The sequence below is a fragment of the Triticum aestivum genome, chromosome 7D (genome assembly GCF_018294505.1).
Source record: "Triticum aestivum cultivar Chinese Spring chromosome 7D, IWGSC CS RefSeq v2.1, whole genome shotgun sequence".
NCBI lineage: Eukaryota > Viridiplantae > Streptophyta > Magnoliopsida > Poales > Poaceae > Triticum > Triticum aestivum.
The window spans coordinates 202982534-202992470 of record NC_057814.1 but is presented as its reverse complement, the minus strand read 5'-3'; positions in this window follow the sequence as shown (position 1 = coordinate 202992470).

Genomic DNA, 9937 nt, shown 5'->3' with positions numbered 1-9937 from the left:
TCCGACTGTGGCATTCTTGTTATTTACTTTTGATATAAGCCCTTTATGTGATGTCGCTCCGACGTCTGACTGTGGCACTCTTGTTATTTACTTTTGATATAAGCCCTTTATGTGATGTCGCTCAGACGTTGGACTGTGGCACTCTTGTTATTTACTTTTGATATAAGCCCTTTATGTGATGTCGCTCAGACGTCCGACTGTGGCACGCACTGTCATTTATATTCTATTATAAGCCCTTTATGTGGTGTCGCCTTGACGCCCGACTGCGGCATTGTATTTCACCTTTACCCTTCCGAGGAGTCTTTCAGACACTCGATTGGCCGTCAGTATTACTTTGGGATTTCGGGAGGACTACCGCCCGACTTCCCTTTTTTTATTTCCCATGCATTATTATCTCATTGTCTGAGTGCGCTTGTTAATCTGTTCATATGCATCATGTTCACATTTGTTATATCTTATGTCCGAACTGTCTTGCGAGTACTTTCATAGTACTCACCTGGCTTGTTGATTTGGCCAGATGTTGACGAAGGCGATCTCATGGATGAAGAGTTTGATAGTGAGTCCGACGCCTAGAGGAATCCCAGTCAGTCCCGTGCGATCCTGGATATTGGTCACTTGCATTATATACGCTTCCGCCACCCACAATAAGTATCCTCGAGCCTCACTCCGACGCTCGAAGGGTTGTTAGAATTAGGAGTCATGTCACCCACTTCGCTGTGATATTTCCACCACCGCTGTTATTTGCGAGCTAGTAGTTATGCCACCCTATTCGTCGTTATGTTTTATTGGCGTGCTTGTAATAAATTGTTGAGCAGTCTTCGCTCAACCTTGTATTATATTTAGTACTCCTGGTTTTTCTTCTGTGATCAAGAAATTGTCTACCCATGAGAAGGGATTCTTCTCTACTGGTCCGTAAAAGGGATCGGTTTCTAAATAAATATTTTTATTGGAAAACCGGTCGTGACAACCTTGGTATCAGAGCCAGGCTGACTGTAGGAAGCCACTAGGTGCGATCGCTAACAGGTTATTAGCGCCTTTAGTGCTTTTTCAGCATTTTGCAAATGTAGCTATTTTCTGTTGGTCATCATAAATTTATGACACGACTACTCAGAATCTTTGCCTACTTTTGTAGATGGCTGGCAGCAACTGCGAGACTCGGGTGTTCACTAATGTGCCCGAGGGGTTTGTCAAACTCCTCGTCTCCATCACCAAGCTCGCGATCGGGCCAGCGACTCGTCCGGAGTTCACGCTTTATCAGCACAAGCTCAGCGACGACGTGTCTATGCACCAGGCCGTGGTGCAATTCAAGGGAGGACGTTCTGTGTCTCGCCACTTCCGTTTTGTGGGAAGGGCCATGCCTACGGAGAGGCATGCCATGCAGATGGCTGCCCGTGAGGCGATAGCTCGCCTTCGGGACATTCTTCCTTCGATGAAGACTCGTCGCTACCGCTACCTCCCATGCCATGTGCCATATACTTGTCACTATGCATTCGCCTGCCATAGGGGAGAGCGAGATGAAGCTATCGAGATGCTTGTTGAGTATCTCAAAGCTCTGGAGGAAGATTTCGACAACCTCGTGGACGATCTTGTGGCGGCCCGCATGGACTTAGTTCGGGGCGGTTCTGCCAGCCGGAAGGAGCTTCTCCACATGGCACCGCCACTGACTTTCATCTCGTCCTCAGCATCTTATTCACCGGCCATTTTGGCCACTGCACGCCGTCTGCCTACCACTAAGGAGTTCGACCGAGTCATCGCTCCTACTCCAGTCAGAGCTGCACCGCCTGCCGCACCCGCACTGCCGCCTGTCGCACCCGCGCCATCACCTCAGCGCAGTGCTACGCGATTGGAGCCTACTAGGGAGGAGGTGGAGGTTGAGTCTCCTGCACCGCTGGGTCTTACCCTCGGCAAGGGGAAGGACATCTTCACCATCTCCGACTGAGTGTGCCTAGTAGCCGCACGTGTGTCTGCATGTATGTTATGTTTTATATGTACGTTAGTTGGTAGTATTTGTGTGCGCGTCATGTAGGGTCCCGGAGGAATATGCTAGCCTAAATAACATGTCAGGAATGTGTACGCACATCCTGAGTGCTGTATCGTATGTTTGCGTTCCGCGTGTAAGATATGTGCTAAGCGGTCCTTCTCCGTGCGAAATCATTTATGTCCTTGAGAAATCTTGAGGTCTTTAAATTTTTTGCCTTTGCAAGATTTTCCTTGTGCCACACAGTTCTTCTCATGAGTTTTGCAAAATAATACCCCAGAGTGGAAAATGTCTCGTCCGTGGACTCGTTCCATGCCCAATCAACCAGAAGAAGTTTATGGAACACAGACCAGCAACAACTTCACTCAGGGACAGTCTATTCAACAGGACAGCGAAGCAGCCTTATCTCAAGTATGCCGCCTTTTCGAACAAATCCAACAGCAACACCAAGAAATGATGAATCACGTCATCAATATGGGGAATCACCGTGAGCCATACCAACCACACTCCAAGTTGTCTGAACTGCAGAAGACACGCCCTCCAACGTTTGCTCACACTGATAGGCCACTTGAAGCCGATGATTGGCTTCGTGACATCGAAAGAAAACTTATTATTGCTCAGTGTTCAGATCATGAGAAGGTGCTTTATGCACCTCACTACCTCACTGGAGCAGCTGCAGCATGGTGGGAAAACTTCCTACACATGCATCCCAGTGAACACAACATCACCTGGGAGGAGTTTAAGGAAGGCTTTCGTGGGGCACACATCACCAGGAGCATCATAAAAATCAAGAAAAGAGAATTTGATGACCTCAAGCAAAGAGGCATGTCAGTGACAGAATACAACGGTCAGTTTACCCAGCTATCTCATTATGCCTACGATGAGCATATGACTGAGAACAAAAGGATGGAAAAGTTTTTGGACGGCCTGGCGCCAGCATTAAGATGCCAACTGGTCGTACACACTTTCCCGGATTTTAAAACTCTGGTTGACAAGGCCATTACCTTGGAGAATGAGCACCGCAGTCTGGAAGGTATTCGTAAGCGAAAGAGGGACAAGACGACTCTTGCTCGCAACAACCGAAGCAAGGCTGATGTTCAGAGGATTGAAGCAAGAAAATCCACGACTACTGATGTAAGGCCAACTAGACAGTTTCATTCCAGGGACAAGGACTTCACGTACCGTCCAGGGGTCACTTGCTATGCCTGTGGTGAAGAAGGGCACTATGCCAAACAGTGCCCAAAACCAAGGAACTCGGCCCCCAAGCCGAACAATGGTGGGAATAATCCAGCCCCCAAGCGCAACAATTTCAATCCCAGCAACAATCACAGGAAGGGTCACCTGAACCATGTCACCAGGGAAGAAGCCCAGAATGCCCCAGACATCGTACTCAGTACGTTCCCTGTCAACACAGTACCTGCCACGGTTTTGTTTGATTCTAGAGCTTCTCACTCGTTCGTTTCGAGGAGTTTTGTTTTACAACATGGTTTTCCGATACTTCCCTTGGAAAAATCTATGATCATCAAGTCCACCGGGAATAAGCAGATCGCTGAGAGTTACTGCCAAGGAGTGATCATTGAGTTCGAAGGACTAAAGTTTCAAGCTAATCTCATCGTGTTGGAAAATAAAGGACTGGATGTCATCTTAGGGATGGACTGGTTGACCACCAACAAGGGATTTATTGATTGTTTCAATCGGACTGTGATTCTCACTCATCATCACGGCAAGACAATAAAGGTTACAGCTCAAGAAAGACCACGGTCACGGCAACCAAAGCTGAACAAAGTGGACATTTCAGAATTGAGAAAAGTCCCAGTGGTGTGCGAATTTCCCGACGTATTCCCTGAAGAACTACCAGGCATGCTACCAGACCGAGAGATAGAGTTCAGCATTGAACTAGCACCTGGCACCACTCCCAGCTGTAAGAAACCTTATAGAATGGCACCCTCAGAATTGGTAGAATTGAAGAAGCAGATAAAGGAAATACTGGACAAAGGATTTATTCGAGCCAGCTCCTCACCTTGGGGTTCGCCAGTATTATTCGCCAAGAAAAAGGATGGAACACTGAGACTGTGTATAGACTATCGAGCTCGCAATATGGTCACCATCAAAAACAAATATCCGATGCCACGGATAAATGATTTGTTTGACCAGCTCGCACAAGCCAAGGTGTTCTCAAAAATTGATTTAAGGTCAGGGTATCATCAATTAAAAGTACGGACAGAAGATATCCCTAAGACAGCATTCACCTCCAGATACGGATTATATCAGTTCACAGTAATGCCGTTTGGACTGGCGAACGCCCCGGCATTTTTCGTCCACCTCATGAACAAAGTGTTTATGAAATTTATGGACAAATTTGTTGTGGTGTTCATTGACAATACCCTGGTATATTCAAGGACACCGGAACAGCATGCTGAGCATCTCAGAATTGTTTTGGGAGAATTAAGGAAACATCAATTGTACGCCAAATTTAGCAAGTGTGAATTTTGGCTAAGGCAAGTTGGTTTCCTAGGTCATATATTAACCAAAGAAGGCGTGGCCGTAGACCCAGAAAAAGTCAAAGCCATACTTGACTGGAAACCACCAGCCAACGTGACAGATGTGCGGAGTTTCCTTGGGATGGCCGGATATTACAGAAGATTTATTGAAGGATTCTCCACTGTGGCAAAACAAATGACACAGTTGCTCAAGAAAGACAAGAAGTTTGCATGGACGGAAGCATGCGAGAAAAGCTTCCAAGAACTCAAGAAACTAACAACCGCACCGGTCTTAACTGTGCCAAACATACACAAGAGTTTTGAAGTGTATTGTGACGCATCTCGGAAGGGCCTCGGATGTGTACTGATGCAGGATGGCAAAGTTGTCGCGTATACTTCCAGGCAACTACGGAAGCATGAGGAAAATTATCCTACTCATGACTTGGAGCTAGCAGCAGTCATCCATGCACTCAAAGAGTGGAGGCACTTTCTACTGGGAAATCGTTGTGAAATATATACGGACCATAAGAGCCTTAAATATATTTTCACGCAACCAGAGCTAAATTTACGACAACGATGCTGGTTGGAATTGGTCAAGGACTATGATGTCGGCATTCACTACCATACAGGGAAAGCAAATGTAGTGGCAGATGCTCTTAGTCGGAACCCCAGCCTGGGCAACGGCAGTCCACAAAACTTGAGGCCTGAGTTTCAGCAGGAATTCGCTAGACTCAACATGGTGTTAGTCTCTGAGGGCACCGTATCAAATCTGGAGATACATCCCAGCCTTATGGAGCAAATTATGAAGGCTCAGCATGGACATCCCAGCATCGAAGGTATAAAGAGGAAGATGAGCCTTGGCAAGGCTTCAGAGTTCGTCACAGACAATGAAGGAATATTATGGTACGGGGACAGACTTTGCGTACCTAACATTGAGGAACTCAAGCATCAAATCCTAACCGAAAGCCACACCGCTCCATACTCGATCCACCCTGGAGGAACCAAAATGTACAAAGACATTCAGGAAAGATTTTGGTGGCACGGTATGAAAAGGGATATAGCCGCATTCATTGCTTGTTGCGATTCTTGTCAGCGCATTAAAGCCGAGCATCAAAAGCCGGCAGGGCTACTCCAGCCAAACAGGATACCTGAGTGGAAATGGGATGAAATTGGAATGGACTTCATCGTCGGACTACCTCGATCTCAACACGGAAATGATGCCATATGGGTCATCACAGATAGGCTAACCAAGGTAGCCCATTTCATTCCCGTGAAGACAACCTACTCCACTCAAAGGCTAGCCAAGCTTTATCTCTCCCGTATAGTCTGTCTGCATGGAGTCCCAAAGACTATAATATCCGACCGAGGCACTCAATTTGTCTCTAAATTCCGGGATCACTTACAACAAGCTCTGGGCACGCAACTAGCTTTCAGTACAGCGTACCACCCTCAGACTGATGGACATACGGAACGCGTGGACCAAATCCTAGAGGACATGCTGAGAGCCTGTGTGCTCACCTATGGATCTAGTTGGGAAGAAAGTTTACCGTATGCCGAGTTTGCTTACAACAACAGTTACCAAGCCAGCTTACAAATGGCACCCTTTGAAGCATTGTACGGACGGAGGTGTCGTACCCCACTAAATTGGTCAGAAACAGGTGACAGTCGTATCTTCGGCCCAAACATGCTCAAGGAAGCCGAGGAGAAGGTTAAACAGGTCAGGGACAGACTCAAGACAGCTCAAAGCCGACAAAAGAGCTATTACGATCAAAAACATCGTGAGGTCAGCTTTGAACCCGGTGATTACGTATACCTCCGAGTGTCTCCTATGAGGGGCCTGCAACGGTTCAAAATTAAGGGGAAGCTAGCCCCGAGATTTATTGGACCCTTCTGTGTAATTGCACGAGGAGGCACAGTAGCCTACCAGCTAGACCTACCCAAAGAGCTGTCAGACGTCCATGACGTATTCCACGTCTCACAATTGAGGAAATGTGTAAGTTCCCGGAGAAGCATGTATCTCATGAGAGCATTAATGTGCAACCAGATCTCACCTACAGAGAACGGCCCGTAAAGATATTGGAAGAATCAGAAAGGAGGACCCATCAGAAAACGACTAGATTTTTCAAGTTTCAGTGGAGCAATCACACCGAGGATGAGGCTACATGGGAAAGGGAAGATTTTCTTCAGGCAGAGTACCCACGGCTATTTGAGGATCAACTAGAATCTCGGGGACGAGATTTTTCCTAAGGGGGTAGGTGTTGTGACACCAAACAATTTTATTTGGCTTTTTCAAACTTTTATTTGATTTGAGGGGTGTTATTTAAAATTTTCTTCTATAGGACTCTCCCTCTCAAAAAAATTCTTTTATGACAAGTGTTTCATTTGGATTCACCCAAGACTTGATTTTGGTCTTGGAGGTTTTTCCTTCTTATGTGGACTCAAAACCAAATGCTTTTCACTTGGGAAATTTCTTTTGAAAAATCTTTTAAACAATCCTATGGCTTTTGGAGTGATCTTTTCCCCTTTCAAAAATCCCTCTTGCCATGACCTAAGTGGAAATTCCCTCCCAAAAGCCTTTCCCCATCTTTGGATCACGATTTACTTCAAATCCAGCAAGTTGAACCTCCCCATAAATTTTCTTCCATTTAATTCTTATCAAAAATAATTTCTGCCCTCTACTTTGATCCTTGGAGGTTTTCAAAGGAACTACCCTTTCTACTTTGAATTTTGCCTCCAAACCAATTTCCCTAGCTAGTCCTTAGAGCCCTCAACCAAGATCCATGAAGATCCACTGGTCTCCAGTTCAAATATTTCAAAGTGTGCTTGCTGCAAGTTTGGACCATATTTGCCAAATTTGATGAAATTCATTTGAATTCTCCTCCTAAAAATCTGAGAAAATTCAGGCAGCCGGTGGGTGCATTGAGAGGTCACCTCACCAAGTCCCAGCTCCAGAAATTTTTTTCTTCATGCCAAATCATTTCGTCGAACACCTGAAGAGCACTGTTTTGGTCAAGTTCAGAAAATTCAGAGAAACAGTTTCAGTAAACTGATGTCGTTTTCTTCAGAGCCCGATGTCGATCTAGCCAGTACCGCGGTGGCGCCTTGCTCCCTGTCCCCTCCTTCTTATCCCTGCGCCGCACAATCGCCTGGAGGTTTGCGGGCGTCGGCGACGAGCAGGAGGAGGTGCGCCACCCCGTGAGCGACGGCAGCAGCGGCTTTGCGGCTGCCAGAGAGAGGCGCAGCGTGGACGGCGCCGTCCAGCGCCGCCCAAGCCACCGGAGGCCGCCGCGTGGCCATCCACTCACCCGTGCGCGCTGCCATCCTTCGTCGTGAACTGCTAGGCGCGGAGCGTGCTCTCTGCCGCCGCCGTGCCCGTACGGCCGCCCCGTCGAGGATCGGCGCATTACGCCTTGCCCGACCGAGGTTTAGTGGTGGAACGGCACCAGTGATCTTCCCTGATGGTGCCTAGCCCCCTAAACCCCCTGCCCAACCTCTGCCTCACCATAATCGCTCGCCGGAGATATCCCGTTCACGGCCACCCCCTCGGATCGCCTTTAAATAGAGGCCCTGAGCTCGAACTCGAACCCACACCATCTCTGCAATCCACCAATACCACGCCAAGCCACTGGAAGAGCCCCGAGAGAGCCTTCTTCCCCAACTCCGGCCGCCTCGACCCGCCACGGGACCTAGCTCGATTCGCTCCCGTGCGTGCACCCCTACCCCTCAGCTCTTGCCAGTAGCTTTCTAGTGCATCCACTCTGCTGACCCGCGCTTGAATTTGGAGCTTGCAGCACCCACCGGAGTACTCCACCATCGCCCGAACCACCGTCCGCCGGAGAAAGTGTCCCGTCGACGTGGTGCTCTCCGACGACCAAGTCCACCACCCACCGACGCGGAAGAACACCCTGATCATCTTGGTACCCTCCGATCTCCCTACCTCGCCGTGGTTCAACGCCGGCGACCACCGCAGCCTTCGGGCGCCGGCGAAGTTTTAAACCTGACGTGTGGACCCCCCCGTCAGCCTCTCTTCTTTCTCTCCCTCAAACCGTTTTCTGTTGGCGCCTTCGGGCAAATGCGCTTTCTCTTTGGGCTGGCGCCTTTTACTCCGAACCGTTTTCTGTTTTCTCAGTTAAGTCCCTGGATCTTTTCTGTTTCATCTAAGATTAGTCCCTGGACTAAAACCCTTATAACTTTTTAATAAAAGATAATTTTTGATTGATTCTTTTTCTGTCAGTCTTATATTTTCGTCTAGTTTTTTATAGTATTTATTTGGAAAAAATTTGGAACAAATTTTATGCACGCGATGATTTTCACGTTAGTGTACGTTTTCGCTATATCGTAGGTTCCGGAGGAGGTGACGGAGCCGCGAACTTCGCCGAGCTAGACTCCGACTTCTCCGAACCAGGCAAGCATGTTTAACCTTCGATATGATAGGTGTTTTGCATGTTTGCTTGAATGGTTTGTGCATGGCATATGAGCATCGGTGAGTATCTCGTTGCATGTAAGGCAACTATCCGTGTGTTCCGAAGTTACCGTGATCTCTGATGAGAGATGGCCTAGTCATGTGGTGACATGAAAGGCAGTAAGGTGGTATTGTTGCAGCATGCCAGCCTTACGACATCCGATAAACTCCGACGTTAACATGAACTGAGTCACGTTATCGTTCTTCCCCTTTCGTGCTGCCACATGTTTTCTGCAAAGAATACGGTTTAGTAAGTTGTTAACCTCTTTCCGTGTACACACCAAATAGAGGGGCCGGGATGAGGGTTCCATGGCCCTGGATTAAAGTCAGTCATCCGGACAGGGGGCATGGGTGTTTCCGGTTGGGACCGAGAGGGGGGCACCCCTTAGAGCGCGCGTATATAAATTTGATCCCATGCTACGCGAGGTTGTAGCCTCCCCGTCTCAAGGTTTTTCTTGAACGTTGCCGAGGGTGATTCCTGGCATCGGAATGTTGAATGGGTGTGTACTGGTTAGATGTGTTTCTCCTAAAACACCGTAAACGGAACTAGTCCCCGTGACTACTGAAATCCGTTGGCTGTGGTTAAAGTACAAACTCTGCAGAGTCAAATCCTTCTGAGTCATCGTATCCATGGTCAAGGACCTTGGCCAGTGTATCCACATCTATGATCAATCCTCATGGTAAATCCCCGGTGAACAAGCTTGAGTGGTATACTCGTTTGAATTGTTATTGCTGTGGATGGACTAACCTTTATTTTATCACGTATCTGAATATTTCCTTGTTGTGATATTAAATTCATGAGCTGCGAAATTATTAAGTTGTGAAATATAAGCCCTTTATCTGATGTCGCTCAGACGTCCGACTGTGGCACGCTCGTTATTTACTTTTAATATAAGCCCTTTATGGGATGTCGCTCAGACGTCCGACTGTGGCACTCTTGTTATTTACTTTTGATATAAGCCCTTTTTGTGATGTCGCTTAGACGTCCGACTGTGGCATTCTTGTTATTTACTTTTG